Source organism: Mycteria americana, chromosome Z (genome assembly GCF_035582795.1).
Source record: "Mycteria americana isolate JAX WOST 10 ecotype Jacksonville Zoo and Gardens chromosome Z, USCA_MyAme_1.0, whole genome shotgun sequence".
Lineage (NCBI taxonomy): Eukaryota > Metazoa > Chordata > Aves > Ciconiiformes > Ciconiidae > Mycteria > Mycteria americana.
Window position 1 is genome coordinate 69337525 of NC_134396.1, and position 16924 is coordinate 69354448.

Consider the following 16924-nt stretch of genomic DNA (forward strand, 5'->3'; position numbering starts at 1 on the left):
ACTGCTATATTCTGTTCTCTTTAGTAGCAATTTTCCAAGGAGCTTCCCCAATAGCAGCATCCCTGTCCTGTCCTGTGCTTTACTCCCTGACAGTGCCAGCAGCTGGTGTCCACAGAGGTGCTCTCAGCCCACTTGATGGTTTTTATTCTGGCCCTGCCCTACACCAGTGTAGCTCTGCTACACTACTACCGAAACCAGGCCATGAGAGAAGGACTCTGCTTCCTTATCCTCCAACCCCCAGCATCTCAGGAGGGTGTTGTAATCCCCCACCTCCACTCGTCACACCAGTTGTCTGCAAGTCAGACCACTTGTCTTCCTGTGGTTAGGGAGGAAACTGCCACCCACCTTGCTGTCCTTGACTTCCAGTCCTCGTGGCTGGGTGTCTGGAGGCTGTCCCTGCCCTGCAGACCCACCTCTTGCTCTGCCCTTCCAGAGCACCGATGTCCCACCAGGGAACCCACCCCTTAATACCCAGCCCATTAATACTGACTTGCAGGCGCCTGCCTCTCACCAAGTCCTTTCATCCAGAGAGGTGTGTGAGCAAAGGCGGAGTGGGTCTACCTTGTGGTTAGTGCTCTGAGAGGGGACTGCAGGAGTGCTCCAGACTGACACACGGATGTTTGGGGTGGCTAGCTGGCTCCCCAGATTTTCTGTGCTCGTATCTTTGACTCGGCTGGAGGCAGTCCTCAGTGAAGATCCAGCTGTCTGCCTGCATGCTGGAAGGCTGCCTAAAACGGGCTCCCCTCACAGGGGTACAGAGGAGGCAGTGTGGGACACCACAAGGCTCTGCCAAGCATGGCAGCTCTTCTGCGACCTTCTGGGACCTCCCAGATATTACTCTCTCCATGCTCTGGTTGATTGATGGGGTCAAATCTAGCTTGGGTCACAGCAAATGAAGTCTAAAAAGGAAGATGTTTATTTTAACTCATGCTGCTGTCTCAAGGGGCTGGCTTTTTCAGCAAGCTACTGGCCGTGCAAGGAATTTTTCCTGACTCAAAAGTGGTTCTAGCTTAACTTCTTCCACTGCAGGAGCTAGTTTGGTTGGGCACATGTTCTTCTGAGGAACGTGCCTTTGAAAAACACGGCAGAGTATTCCTACTGTGATGAGACACTGGTTCATGATCTGCATTTGGCTGGTGCCAGCTGTGATCAGCAGGCCTCGGAGGAGACATGCCAATGGGAACCTGTGGTGAAGTGATGCAAAAGCCTGGTGTCGCAGTGGCCTGATCCTGCCCCCTCTCCCTGTCACGCAGCCAGTCCTGATTAAAACCTACGTGTGGTCAAAGGCATCATTCTCGGCCTTTCTTGTCTCTCACTCTCATCCCAGCTGCTCTTGTGGTAGGTCCTTAGCATATGGCCAAACTTCTGCTAAAAACAGAATTATTTTCTGATTGCCCCTGTCTCCCTCCCAGCCTGTTCAGCACCTCCCAGAGCAGCTTCCCTCGGGCTGGGAGAGCTGGGGGATTTCACAGGGGTGCTCTTTCGCCTTTGTGTTTCAGCTGGCAAAGTTTCTGGCACAGGGTCAGGCTCACGACCGCTGGTGGGGGCTGACGGAGAGTGTATGTGCGTGCTGGCACACCCTGCTCAACTGGGCAGGAGCAAGCAAGCACGGCAGGGGCACAAACTGTAGGGACGCGACTCATTTATTGCTTCCGTGCTGCCTGGGTCAAATGCGGGGCAGAGCTGGGCAGCAGAAACAAACCTCTCAGCATGAATCCCAGCTCACCGGCCAGTCCTGCACAAAACGGGAAGCACGCCCTAGCCCGTGCCACTGATGTGAGTCGGCACCCGTCTCTTCTCACAGAGGACGTCCCTGGGAAATGCCCAGCTCCGCTCCGTTACTGCTTGAACGATGCGGTGCTGGAGGGATGCTGGGGAAGCTGCGTGGGTTCATAACGAAGCCGTGTGGTCACTGGGTGAGCTGTTCTGACCCTCACTGGGTCGCCTGTTCTCCGTGAGGTGGTGGCACCTGTGCTCTGATGTAGCTGTAACTCTCCGTGACTCTTGGACCTCTCTTCAAGCAGTCAGGCAGGTGTTTCCAAACAGGAAGGCAGCGATTTCTTTCCCTCCTGTTTGGCAACTTGTACATCCTATTTCACAGCCTACTGGTCCGGCCAGTCTTTCCCTGCAGAAGACTCAGTTCTTGTGGGATCTGGGATGCTTTGCCTTTGCCCACTGTTTTTGGCCTACTGGTGGCATTGGTGCTAATGGGATGGCAGGTAATCTGGGATTAATCTATGTTAGGTCTGGGATGAGGATGTGATATACCATCTTCCTCAGCCCACTGCATCAATGACAGGACCCTGCTGTCTCATCCGAGCATGCAGACCATCTATGAAGAGATGCTCTGCACCTCCAGCAAGTGTCCATGCCAACAGTCAGAGCTCTGCCTCGCTGTGTTCTATGCCAAGCGAGGAATAGAAGGAGAAATGACCAGCAATAACGCCACCTCACCGCGGCAGTCCACTGGCTGTGCTGAGGCAGGGCAGTCTGTCTGTCCGCCTGCCCTGCAGCAGCCAGCACAGTCCTGTCGAGTCAACACCAGCAGCTCTCCTTCCCGGAGAAAACCTTGCTTTTGCAAGAACATCTGTGCACCCTGCTCGCTGCCCTTCCAGTGCAGTTCCTAACACAGGCAGTGAGCTAAAATGAGTTCTTCTAAAATTGCAATTCTGTGCTGAAGTGCTGGTGACATTACGAGGCTAGCTGAGCTCTTCGGCAGTGCATATGATACGAACCAGAAACCTCTGATGCAACCTGTGTACAACTCTGTGATGATAATAGGGCATGATAGCCAAGCAACCACGTCGGAGGTTTGAGAAGCATTTTCAAACCCTCTTTTTAATTAACGAGTGCAGACACAGCATTGACCTGGGGCTGCTCCTAACAACGAAGAATTGAAGGAGGAGTAGAAAGAGGTGGGGAGAGAAGGGGGGAGGAGGGCAGGTTTTGAGGCTACTTTGTCCTGTTGCATGAGAGAAGAGCATGAAAGAAAAAGAGAAAGGCAAAGAAAAAATGCAAAGGAGTTGGGGGAAAGGAAGGAGGGATCAGAAATGAGAACTAAGAAGCCATGTAAGTGAGACAGGTACTGGCTTTCAAACTGTGGCTTGCAGACTGCTTCCAAGTGCTCTGCAAAGTCGACTACAAAAAGCAAGTTCATGTTCAATTCAGCAGTCTATGCAGAAGTTATGGCCAGCAGTCAGCTCCCCTGCTGCAGAAAGGAGGCAAGACTGAAGAGCGGCAGTGAAGAGCAAGCCCTTTTCGTTGCCTGACTGCACGTGACGTGCCTGCCTTGAGGCCCCCAGAGAAGCAGAGTGTTTATTTAAAAGGCAGTTCTCCTCTTCAGGAATTCCTTATTGACACAATTTGTGAAAATTTAACTATTTGATCTTGAAAAGAGCGGTCAGCAGCCCCACCTCAGAGGCAAACAGAGCACTGGTTGGAACAGAACGACCCGTGCAGCCTCTGCCCAGGAGGTGTGTTTGGTGGCCCGAGGGCATATCCCCGAAAAGCAGCCCACCCCTGGCAGGAGCCTGTGGACACAGCAGGGCCCAGGAAGGTGGTGGTCTTGTCCTCGATGTTGCCAGTGCTTTGACTCCAGGTCCTTGCACTAAAAGCAAGAAGATGTGGGACAGGGTGTCATGTGTTTGATCATTACGGATGGAGGCAGACTCTCCCTTCACTCCCTGGAGTACTCACTTCTTCCAGTTAGGGTTCTCCATCTTTAAGAGTCTAACACTGAACCCTTAAAGTACTGAAGACCTCCGCTGAGCTGCAGCGACATGACAATGACATCTTACTGAAAATAACAAGAGCAGAAGGGATGGCAATCTTTCCCAGGCAAGGTTAATGCTGCTACCAAATTCCCCTGCTGCATCACGGGCAAACCGGGAAAGAGCATTATTTTTGGCACGAGTACGCTTCCAGATTGCCTCCATTATATTCTTGCATAAGCATTGTTGCCATCATAGCTAGTAGCATGTGTTAGCCCATTCAAGTTTTGCAAATGTTGGCATAAGGAACATGAGGAAAGGAAACCTCTGGGGCATGAAGCAGCCGGCTTGGAAGGCTGATACTCTCCCCGCAGCAGCCAGGCCTGTCTCCTTCTGGGGTGATGCAACCAGGCAGGGGAAAAAAGCCCAACTGAGGAGACGAGCAGAGTTTGCTTTGGCATGCGCCTCGCTTATTGTGGGAGAACCAACACCCAGAGAAAATGCTGCAAGCACATGGTGAGCCCTCCCATGATTAATTGCAAAAAAATCCTGATGTGAGTAATGTTGCTGTTGAGATCTGTAGTTGCGGACTAATCCGAGAAAGTCGCAGCTTTCACAACAGACAAACTGCAATTTTTATTGCCTTATATACAGACGTAGCAGGGGTGCGCGTATACACGTGCATATGTGTATACCCCACATAAAATTAATAAAGACACGGTGCTGCGCCAATGGGTACGGCATGAGGTCACACCTCATGCAAAAAAGCGAAGTAGCAGTAAATCTCGTGTCTCTGTACCTGCACAAAACAACCGAGTAGCAGTCGTTGGGACACAGCTACTCTGCGCACCTCAGCTGGCGCAAGTCAACAGATCTGCATCCGAGCAATTAGATTACACTATCTCACGTCGGCTGAGAACGTGTGCCTCGGTATTAGCGGGACGATCCCGGTGTTGTGCGCACGCCTGTGCCTCCTCGTTTGCAAAGGCAAACGCTCCCACCCACGGCAAGGCGGACAAAGCCACCCCGTCCCCCCGCTTCCACGCAGCGGTGCGCGGCGATCCCCGCCACCCGCGGGCTCCTTGCCGCCTTGTGCCAACGGAGCAGACGCCGGTGCCTCCTCCGGGCAGCCCCGAGTTCTGCCCGCCTTTCCCGCCTCCCTTCGGCCGAGCTCCCCCGCACCGGCTGCCCCGGCCCGGGCCCTGCGGCGGCGGCGGGGGGGGCGGCGGGGCCGGTGTGCGGGCGGCGTGCGCGGGTGTGCCATTGCACACTTCCTGCGGTGTGTGTGACCAGCGCCGGTTTCCGGTAGCTGACAGGAGCCGGAGCCCGTCGCTGCCTCCTCCGGCGCGGAGTACGGCCGCGCAGGGCAGCGCACACACACACACGCACACACACGCACGGGGAGGGCGGAGGAGGAGGAGGAGGAGGAAGAGGGCGGAGGGACCAGAGCAGCCCCCCCGCCCCAGCCCCCGAGCAATATCACAGTAATCCCCCCATGCAATACAGGCGATATTGCACAGCCTGCCCGCCCCACGCTCCCACGGACAGGCACCTGCAGGTACGTGACCCGCCCGGCGGCACCGTGTGTGTGTGTGTGCGTGTGCGTGCGTGCATGCGTGTGTGTGTGTGTGTGCGTGTGTGTGCGTGTGTGCATCCAGCGCTGCCCGCCGCGGGGACGGGCGATATTCCCCGCATCTCTCTTTGTGCGCAGCGGAGGGCTCTCCGGGCAGCTTCCCCGGGCAGATACGCGGCCCCCCCCGGCCCCCCGGCCTTTCCGCGGGGCAGCGTGCAGTGGCAGGGTAGGTGTGCCCCCCCGCGCTGCACGGGAGCTGGGGGGGCAGGAGTGCCCGGGGGCGGTCGGGGTTTGGCACAACATAGGGAGCGGGGCGACCCCCCCACCCCCCGTTGCATCCTCTTGCAAAAAGAAAAGCGACCCTTCCTGCCCCCCCCCTCTCCCCCCCGGGCTGAAATAGGGGTGGGAGGGGGGCAGTCGGGGGAGGCTGCGGTTTGGGGACCCTGGGGTCTGGCGGCTGCACCGAGCGGGGGACCGCACCGAGGGGCAGTGCCTGGCGATGTGGCTTGGGCCCCCCGGGGGTTCAGCCCCCCCGGCACCTCCCGCGGGAGGGCAGGGGAGCGCCGGGGGACCCTCTCGCCCCCGGCCCGAGCAGGCATTGGGGTGCGTGCTGGGAAAGGCAGCCCCTCGCAAACTTGGCTTGTCACTGAGATGAGGCAGGAGCGATAAGGGAAGCCAGAAAACTGTGAAACAAGCTTGGAAAAGATGGTTAAGTGCAAAGGAAAAGAGTGAAAACGGTGGAGAGATATATTGAGCCTTCTGCAATTTAATTCCGGCTGTCAGAAACAGAGCCACTTTCCAGCCAAAGGAATAACTATGACACATACGTTAAAACTCACCTTCCATCTACAGTGTTAATGGTTATAAATATCCCCTGAACACAGCTGGTTTAGTAGTACTAGATGTAGAGTAGGGCTGTTTCCATTCGAGTGAATGAAGACCTGTCACAGAAACAAAACAATACACCGAGTAAAAATGAAGTCCTCGTATATGCCTGGCTTTCAACATTTGAATTGTTAATCCGTGAAGTTTGCTTTTGCCTGCCTTCTCCGCCATTCCCCCACTATCCTCCTCAGAAATACAACCTCTGCTAGTACTGCTGCAATGCCGAAACTGCCATAGATGCTAAAGCTTGACTGTGAACTGCCGGGGACAGTAATGGTTTTCCTTTTTTCTGTTGATTTAAAGAGAAACGGGACCAAGCCCTTAGTGTGCTTGTTAGCAGCAGTGAGAATTTGCATAAATCAAATGATTATGTCCCTTTCCTACATTCTGGATCACAACTTTTCAGGTCAGGGACTAGGCTTGTTTTCCTTAACTTTTTTCCTGCTTTAAACAGAGTAACCCCAAAAGGTCATTTCAGGTCAGGAGTGACCAGTTCCTGTTTCCCCCCGCGGCTGCTTCTGTTCCCCTCCGTATAATTCAGAGCTCAGACCGACAGGGCTGTACTCGTGTGGTACTGCAATTAATGTAATAACCCCAGCCGGCTCCAGGCTGGGGCTGCACGCCTGCCCCACAGCACACGTGCATCAGTTCAGACCGCTTCCGACCGACTGGCATTACCAGGAGCCCAGTAAAATCGCCTTGGGGGTCAGATCTGCCAGTTGTCTCTGGCTGATTTTTCAAACATCATTTCAGGCTTGGCTAAACCTATTCCTGCCCACTTCTAACGCCACACAGAAGTCGAAGTCGGAAGTCACACGGTTCATGCACTCACCTGCTGACCTGTGCTGAGCCTGGCACGCGACCTGGCTAAGTGATACCCACAGCCCCTCTTCCCCCTCTACCTGTGGCTTTCAGCAAAAAGCTCTTTTTCAACCTTCTGCTCAAGTTTTATCAGCGCTTTGAAATCATTTATAGGTAAATTAACAAACCAACCTGACAGTTTAAAAACCTTGCACCCAAATGAGTAATAAAGAGATAAGAATTGGCAAAAAGATACTGTGTGAACTAAGTATTAACAGAAAGTGTTCAGGGAATAATAGATGGTCATACATGCAGCGTAAAGCTTGTTGTGAGAGGCATATGCAGCGGAGTTACTCTTTCTGGTGTTGCCAGTAACTTATCTCAAGAGTGTAACACAGGTCTTCTTTGTATCCCACTAAAATAGATAGGTTTTCAGGAAGAAACCTAAAATTTGTGGAGAAACTCTTAACAGCTCCAGTAGTTCTCAGTTAGCAAGCTGGTGTTTTGGTTTGGTTTGGTTTTCGAGCAAATATATATGGATGTTGCTGATACTGATGCATCTATGCACTGGTAGTCTCCATACTACACCAGGAAGTTTCCTGTCACTGAACTTACTGAAAGTTTCAAAAGCACAGTATAATTCTGTTTCATTCACTCAATGATAATGGCTTTATAGTCACCGAGTTCCCAAAGCGGTAGCAGTTTGCTTCATTAGCAGTTCGCTTCGTTAGCAGTTCACACCTGGCAGTCACCAGGTGCACCTTCGTTAAGCGGCCACCGAACCTCGCCTTGGTGCCAGTTTGACTGGGCTGTCGCCTGTCCACGCACTCCAGCTCAGCGGAGACTCTCTGCGTTTCAGCAGTGCCGTCTTTCGGTACCTTCAGTCTCCCGACCTTATGCCTCTCTGCCTCCCTTCCCTGTTAGTTATAAAATGCAGACAAGAAGAGGTCTGAAGGTCTTAAGTGTGGGCAGACCTGTAATCCCAGCCTTGGCACTGATTTCCACAGTGCCACTGTTTTTCCACATCTGCACTCGGGGAGTGATAACCCATCCATGCACAGCTCACAGAGGTGGTGTGAAAATTAACTACTGTTTGTAAGGCACTTCACAGAAACGTAGATGGCAATGAGTCCTCTCGAGGATTGTTACGCATCTGGTAATTCAAGTGTAACTAGCTCAACGTAAGGCTCTGCTTTCAAAGGTTATTGCTGCACACCTTTCTGCAAAGTAAAACGGGGTGAGATGAAGGTTAGTGACTTAAAGTAGTGCAAATTTTAATCGGCTTTTCTGGTTCCTTTTCTGTGAAAAATATTCAAAAAGGAGTGTCAGTTTAAGTTAAATGTTTCTGTGATGGATCTGCATAATAGCTCAAAGTAACTTGAAAGACTTATACCTTAGTACTATTAATAATGAGGGAGACCCGTGGAGCACGGCTGCTTCATCTTCAGTTACTTGACCTTGGCTCTGATTTGTTGATTTATGAACTTTATTTACTGGCAGGGCTGGTGAATTCTCTTGCAAGACAGAAATTACAGTGTGCCAGCCCTCTGGTTTCCGTGGTAACAAGTACACCGCACAGATTCCCTAATGAGACCCTTGGCTGGCCACTGATTGTCTGCGTTTTTCTGGTTTAGTAATTCTGGGCCCTGAAATAAATAAAAGGTCTTGTTCATATGGCTGTCCAAACTCAAGCAGTCAAAATGGAAACAGAAATAAAAGAATAGATGCCTTCAGCAGGCTGAGAAGGTATTGTAATTTAGCCTCATACATACACGGGTGGGATATAAGCAGGTAACTTTCAGTATTGTGTGTTCTTCTGAGAAGGGTATGGTGAAAAGGACCCATCCCAGCTCTTGGGTTTAGTTTGAGCTTTGTGTACCTCTTCTGTGGCTGACCGATATGTGTGCAAAGAAGTAAGTTATTTGGCATCATCTGGGGTCTATTCTCAATTGCAGGTGTTTTCCACATTTTCTAGTCTGCCAGTTTTTATCACAGTCCTTGTATTGCTGGAGAGTTCCTTCATATTCCTCCATTCCCTTTTCTTATTTTTGTTTAGCAACAGGCAGGATCTGCAAACTTTTGTTCACTTGACTGATGTTAGCTCAGAGACATCACATGAGTCCTGTTGCACCCAGGCATCTTAGGGTTTTAGTCCTGTGAAAAGTTACAGGAACAGAAGTTTTCCTGTAAGTGCGAAATTACAGGATTAGATTCATGGTATTCACAGAGTGAGCACTGTGGCCTTCTGCAAGTTTTTGCTTCCACTGCAAGAGTTCAAAGTAATTATTTTCTAAAAACAGTCACTGCACCTAAAATATTTCACATAGGTGGTTTATACATAGTACCTAAGATAACTGGAAGAGATAAGGGGAGGGAAGAGATGCCTCTCCCTTTTTCTTTCCAGCTTTGTTTATTTCATTAATTTTCCCACCCTTTTTTGTATGGTCTGCCCTATTCTTTTCCTCTGTGCTCTTCAGTAAAGTGAGAGTCTTTGGTTGGTGTGGACGCTCAGGCAAAAAGCCCTCCAAAATGTTTTTTAAAAACAGGAACATAAGCATATAGCAGCGAGCAAATGTCCAAACACACATGTTGCTTAGCTTTGGCAACTGGACTAGAGAAGAAGTAGTTTTCTTGAATCACCAACGCTATAGTTTGAAAGCCTTATTGTTTAGTCCCTTCACCTATGAACAGCTGCATCTTAACGAAAGAAACAGACAAGAAAGGTATCCATGACATAATTATCTTCTATAGCAGTTTTATTCAAAATATGTTTCAAGCTGGCAGCAACTGAATTTACTAATTTCAAATTTCAGTGGCTATCTGGTCATGGGTTAAGGCTGGAGAAAAGAAAAACCACTGATGGTCTAGTAGTTTACATTGAAATTCTTTCTTTGCCCTGCCACAAGCAGCCCGTAAATGACCTGTGGTACTTAACTGTGTATTAACCCATCTTGCCTTAAAGATTGCCGATTGGTGTGACAAACAGAATAAAACTAACTGGAACAAGTGGTGGGTTAGAAATCCATCTTAAAGGGAAAGCTCCAGTGGAAAGCTGTGAAATGGCTAAGAGCCAGACACCATGCCGTATTTAGGCTCCTGACCGCTGAACGTCTTCTTTAGTTTTAGGGGTAGCAGCATTTTAAAGCAGTGTTTTCCCATGTGTGGAGGTGTGCTGGCCTGCCAAGAAGGGATCTGCGGTTGTTAAAAGCTGTTGCTGGGTTCGGCTGTTTCGGCTGCCAGTGTCAAATGCCGTCCCCTGCCCCTGCAGACACCCCCCAACAAAAAAAGCAGGGTTTCTAATATGCCTCTACTGAACCCAGCCATTTATTTTGTGGGTGTAAATTTCCACATGGTCAAGGGCTGTGGTTTACAAGCTGTTTTGGGAAATCACTTAACAGTTTGCCCAGTAGTGTCCCAAAATAACTGCTGTTATATTTTATAAATATGTAAAGATGTATCATATACAAATATGAGTAATATACAAATATAAAATTATGCTTATTTATAAATATATATGTAACACATACACATACAATATTTGTACTACATATAAACAATATAATTTATTTTGTTATTGGATTATTATGTATTCTATGTTATTTAATATACTATAATCTCTTCTATTAACATGGTATATATGTTTTTTATTATTATACATTATTATTATTATACATATTCTATCCTGTAGTGAGATGAGAGAGAACAGATAGGTCTCACAGAGAAGTTGTCTGGCTTACGGGGTGAGGGAGCTGCGGTTTGGCTGGGATCTGTCCTGCTCCTGGTCCTATCCAGTGTTTTCCCGAATGGTAGAGTGGAAGGAATAACGCACCTCCCTCCCTATGGCACCTGCGCAGAGCAGGAGGCCGGAAGGAACCGCAAAGACGTGGGAGCACAGAATCAGATTTCAAAATCATCTCAACAGGTTGGAGATCTGGGCTGGAGACGACAGGGTGTGAGGTGTAAAAAGCAGGCTTCTGCTCTGTGGTAGGATTAGGGAAATGCTGAAATTATGAGCTGGGTAGCAATTTTTTGGTTGATTTTTCTTTTTTTTTTAGCAAAAAAACCCCTGCTCTGCAAAGGGGAAGGGAGTAACTTTGCTCCATGGCCAAGGTGGATGGGACAGGAAATAATAATTTTCAGTAGGAGGGAAGGTCAGGGCTAGGCATCAAAACACGCTCTCTAAGAAAAAGGCTCACGAGGCTCTGGGGTACACGCGAGGATGCTGCATGGGAATTCCTCTCAACAAGGTTACATGAGCATCTGTCAGCAGGGAGAGAGGAACTATGAGTCTGCTTAGGAGGAGCCCTAGTTTTTAGTGATTTTTCTTTCATGATTAAACCCCTAGTCTGTAAGAAGTTTTTCTCTAGGACAAGAGCATAATGGACGTTTCCTAACAGGGCTGAAGACAGACAACCAGAAACTCAATTTTTTTAATAGGACATAGCGGGGGGGCGGGGAAGGGCACCTATCTGCAGTGGTAAGTGACTGCAGAGCACCCTCTCGTAACGTTCGAGCAGCGTGACCCGTGTGACGTGTGAACGGGTGCGTGGAGGGATGTCGGTGGCGTGAAGAGCAAAATGCTGTGGCGAAATGGAAACAGTTTTCCATTGGCGTATCTTCAGCTTTGTCCTTGTCACAGTACCGACACCTCTCCAGAAGTAGTCCCTGTGCAGGAAAGCGCTTGAACAGTTAGAAACTTCCTCCCTTTTTTGAACAGCACGCTAATATGGTATTTACACCTTAGCTGGGCTACAGTCAGGTGCTTCCGTGCGGTTGTGCAGAGGGAGTTTCCAGAATGAGAGCCGAAATTAGGGAAAGATGAGCTTTTGGTATGCGCTCGGTGTTGCAGTGTTTTCTTAACTTTTCTGTTTGTCTCCTCTCCTTAAACCTGAAGCCGCAGACTGTAATTTCTATCCTTCTGGTGTCTCTGCAGTCTAAGTATGGAGGGGAGAGGATGTATATATGTTCTCTGCTAAATGTTCTCCTGAAGCGGTCGAGAACGCCCTCATTGCCCCGTGGTAGTTTGCAAAATCTGCTGCAACACACCATAAGGAGCCAGCATATTTTAGCTGGTAACACTCCAAATGTCATAGCTTAGAATTTGCAAAATATTGCAGGATGGAACAAAATTTATGAACTATTTTTAAAATGTAGAAGCTGACACTTCTTTTTAATCCATGAGATTTTGATCCTTGCTGTTGAGCCAGTTTTGCACGGAAGATGTCGATGTGCTCATTCAGTGGAACATTTTCTGTTCTCCGTCATGTGGATTGTCCCCTTAGAGCAGTCCATAGGCATACCAGGCCATGCCACTCTACACTGTGAGGTTAAATATCTGCCTAGATTTTTTTGTAACTGAAAGCTTTTTATAGAGTCTTTTTTTTGTGTTTAACTAGGAAAGTGAGTATTTCCTGTCTGAAATTTAGATTTCATACTGTCTTTTTTTAGCTCTGTTAGGGGGAAAAATCATGCCTGTTTTTTTGGTTTTCTGTTTTTTTTTTTTCTCTGTTTAAGTTGAAGCATATTTTAACCTTCTTATCTGTAACTGTAAAATCACGGGTGCCATTTTAAAAACTGAGCTCTTACTCACAGACTCAGTGTTCAATTTTTTAGACCCAAGAGGCAAACATTTATGGTGCAACCAGCAAACTACAATTGAAACTGTTCTATAAAGTGCTTGGCATAGTCTGTGCCAGATGTGTGATCGTGGCAATTAAAATTGCAGACATGATGAGTGTTGATGACTTAATTTTAAACCATTTGGATTTAACATTTCCATCTCTGATTTCCAAAAATACAGATAACTGTTGTGGAACTAAACCAGTTAAAAAGAAGTGTTGTCTTTTATAACAAATGAATGAACATTGAATATCCACCAGCAGGTTGATAATTTCCAAATCTTCTAGATTTCAAATTACATTTCAATGTAGATTCTCTTTATAAGTTTAAAACTTATGCCCCCAAGTCAAGACTTGCAAAAAAAACCTCCTGCAATTAACTTGTGTCCAAAACCTCTTTCAATTAAATCCTGTTTTCTGCACACAGCTTCACTTCATAGCAGGCTATAGCTAAGAATGCCATAAATGGCTTTTTTTCACTGAACTGAATATTACGAATTAAACAAACAACGTAGGACTCCACCCACTTTGTCTGACCTGATGCCTGGCATCGACCTAAAAATCAGGCACAGTGCTGCGTGTTTGCTGAACAAGCAATGTGATTTGATTGAAATACTGGTGACTGATGAAGATTTTTTGGCTGGGGAGAGCTTGGTCAGATATTTAGATTTTTACAAATCTGTTTTGATTTGACAGAGAGAAGATAGCTATTGTGTGGGTGAGTGAAGAAAGCCAGAAAATGATATACGCAATATGTATAAATCCACAGTATGTAGATTTGTTTTTTCCCCTTGTCTTACCTGGGTCAGGGTTACTTGCTTACTGTAAATACTCCAAGGGCTCAGTATAACATATTTAGACTTTACGGTGCAATCCAGCAAAACACAGGTGAGTGATCCTCCCAGAAACAGAAGCACTAGCCAATTAATGCTTTCAAATTTTAGTAGATAATTAAGTTTCATGCCTTTTTTTTCCTGTATTTTTTTCCCAAATTGTCTGTGAATATGTTTTTCTTTCAGCTAGCTTTTATGTCTGGTTAGATAATCTATTCCGCAATAATGAGATTGATTTCAGTATGGAAATGCAGCCCTTCTTAGTAATGCATTCACATGTATGAAAAAAAAAGGCTGTCTGGCAGAGAAAAAAAATAAAAATTTGTAAATTAGGATTTACAATTTCTTCTGGACTGCAAGAGAATACATTATATTGAGAATTGCAAGTAAGTCGTGTTTTGGAACAGCTCCACAAGATAGTGGAGCATTACTGGAATAAAGCACCAGGCAATTTATATGGGGGATGGTTATTCACTCAGCCCTTTATTTGCAAGAAACATTCCACACTTTAATTGAGCTCTCTGCAATATGCTGCATCTGTTTTAATGCACTGTGTTTGCTGTATGCATTTGAACAATCTCATAAAGATGGTTAAAATTTGCTTTGGTCTAGCCAGGAGTCAAGGAGAAATAGCAGCTCGGAGCCATATAGCAAAGATATGCACTATTAACCATTGCAATTTAATTTTGTGTGTGTGTGTGTTAACATTCAATACTTTCCTGTTGGATAGTTAACTCTGTAAAGCTAAGTGACCTCCTTCCAGTCAGGCATCGCTAAAACTGTCTTCACCTCTGCTGACCTCCTAGATACTGATTAAACTGTTCAGCTGTGTTTGATTAGCTTAGTTTACAGACCATTTAACTGGTGCAGAAGTATTTACATGGGATAATACTGTGAAGATTAAGATGAGGGAAGTAAAAACCTGGAACCACTTCAGCAGGTTTTATGAAACAGAGAGGTATGAATCCAGTATGTGTGTGTGTGTTTTAAAATCTCAGGGCTTGCCCTTTGGGCTCAATGATTTATTTTTCTTCTTCTGGAGAAGTCGCTCTTGCTCCTGCAGCGGAAGGCGATGATTTCCCTCATTGCAGCAGTTCCCCTCGTGGCCATACCCTGATGCTGGTGCCCTGCCCATGGCTGTGAAATTCACACTGGGCATGAGGAATATGCTCTTTAACAAGATACGAGCAGAGCAAATTGCTCTGTGTTTTGCTTCATTAGTGTTGGTGCACTACCACTGTCCTAGCACAATTAAAAAGCGGAAAGCCTGAGTGAACACATCTAGGTGTCAGCTGTTCAGTGTCTTTCCTTGGCTTCCCATTGGCATAGCTGGGGTAAATTTGTAATATTATGTTATATCCATCCTTTTCATCAAATGCCCTTTTTTCCACTACTAGTAGCCACTGGGCAGTGATCTTCACTGTTGTGTTCCAAGGAAGTTGCCAGTCTTTTTGTTCCTCTCTTGTTTTTTTGGCAGATTGTAGCTCTTCAGAAGAAATTGGGATGACCAGCGCATTTTCCCTTTCGTACCCAGGTCATTCATCAGGAGGGACTTCATTGTGCCTTTTGGTGAGGAGATGGAGGAGCATCTGCGTGTGGCTCTTGAGACTCCTGTGTGGAGGAGGGAGCTGGAGTCTTTGCTCAAATGCGGTTTTGCCCTGGCCCCCACAGATGTCATTGCCAGGATTTTGGGGCTGGGTTGGCAAGTCAGTAGGAAGACTTGAAGGACACACCTGGTTGCCTTGACGGTACTATACAAATCTTCCTGTAAAATTAAGGCAGCCTTTGGTTGCCTCGGGGAGGGCAATAGGTGGGGACATCCTGGCTGTGCAGGGGGACCAGGGCTTTTGTGTGGATGCACCTACCATTCCTCTGGGTTTTGTGTGGGTTGTCCATCTCGCACAGTGCACAGTTTGGTGGTGCGGTGAGTTTCCTGCAGTCCTGCATGGGCTTTTTGTCCAGGGCTGATGTCCTAGCAAATGCGCTTCTGGAGCCGGGTTAAGCAGAGGTCTGCAGCACTGCCTGGTGTAAGAGCCTCCTCCCAGCCGGCCGGTGACGGGGAGAGTTGGACCCAGGCCCCCGTGACTAACGCCAGAGCCCTCTGTCTGCAAGGTCCTTCTCATGCGGTGGGAAGGTCCGCTGTTCCCATTGCATACCGCTTTTACGTGAGTTAATACCCACTCTCTAAGGCTTGAGGTGTCTTGTTGAATCTTTATTGAAGGTCAAGTAAATTAAGTCTTATAGGCCATTTTCATCTGCTTGATTCACCTTTCATCTCTATTTAATGACTACTTCGAAAGACTCTCACAGCCATCAGGGGTCTAGCAGTTTTCTGTCATGACTGTTGTACAAGTGTGATCCTATCTGGTCGCATTTAAGCGATGCACTACTTTTAATTATGCTCTGCCTATGCAAGATACTTTCTCAAAAATAACAGAAATGTATCACGTTTCCTGTATTTATAATTACGCTATAAGGAATTCAGAAGGATGTCAAAGTAAAATTTCTGCTGATATGACATGCTATTTGAGAAACAATGTCTTGTTTTTGTTGTGTGGGGGTTTTTTTTGCTGGTTTCAGGGGACTGACAAAAGAAAATGGCATTTCCATTTTTCACATGGTTTGACCCATTAGATTGTTTGGTAGAAAGTATTTGAGTAGGCGGCAAATTGAATTGCTTTTACGTTTTCAAGACAGTTAAGATAGAAAATAGAAAAGACAGCACTAGATAAACATGCTGCATATATAATAATATTACTGCCAAGGAAATTTAATTCAGTCTTCAGTGATGGGTTTGGGCAGATGTGTTGCATTCAGCTAGAGATAAGGTAATGCATGCAGTGCAGTCTCAAGTAAGTAGGAACAGAATGAAACTGATATTTTGCATTAGTTGTGTATTATTTATTGTATCTGATATAAGTGTACAGCAGACACCTGATACTACCACCATCTGCCTGGTATCAGATACTGCGTCTGCATGTGGAAAGGGTAGGGTGGTGTTGTCTGGACTTTCTGTACAAGAGTTGCCTCTGAAAAGCTTTTATTTTGTAAACAACTACTTCGCAAGTGCTTTTCTGGGTAATTTGCTTTCTTTGCTAAGGCTGTAGTTCTGTCATTACAAATCAATATTTGCATTAGTAGTTGGCTGCTAGAGTGCAATGGTCCTAGTATTTTATCTCAAGCCAGTGAAAAGCAGCAGTTATGATCAACTGTTGTAAGAAACCGATATTCCTGTGCTCTGAGGGTAGGAGACTGCAGGAAGACAGTTTTGGGATAGTTCAGTATCAGAATATACTGTGAAGGGGAAGAAAGTCTCAAGTTTTGAAAAAGTATTTCACCTGAGTGCTCTGAAGAGATAGATGTCGGTAATATCCTTAGACGGAGAATGAGAGAAGGAAGAAAACAACACAAAAAATGCAGGGGTTTCCAGCCATTCAAGTAGGAAATAAACTGATGGAAGAAACTATCTGGTGCACCAGATAACCTGGTGGTTAGGTGCTTCAG

At 47.0% G+C, this 16924-nt stretch overlaps 1 protein-coding gene across 1 annotated transcript in view; it reads left to right on the top strand.

The window, feature by feature from the left end:
• The first annotated feature begins 4743 nt into the window (after positions 1 to 4743).
• The window catches only part of KIAA1958 (KIAA1958 ortholog), a 77957-nt gene continuing 65776 nt past the window's right edge, over positions 4744 to 16924 (top strand). Inside the window, exon 1 of the mRNA XM_075526936.1 lies at positions 4744 to 5268. The gene's annotated coding sequence lies outside the window, so the exon portion shown is untranslated. The remainder of the gene's footprint in view (positions 5269 to 16924) is intronic.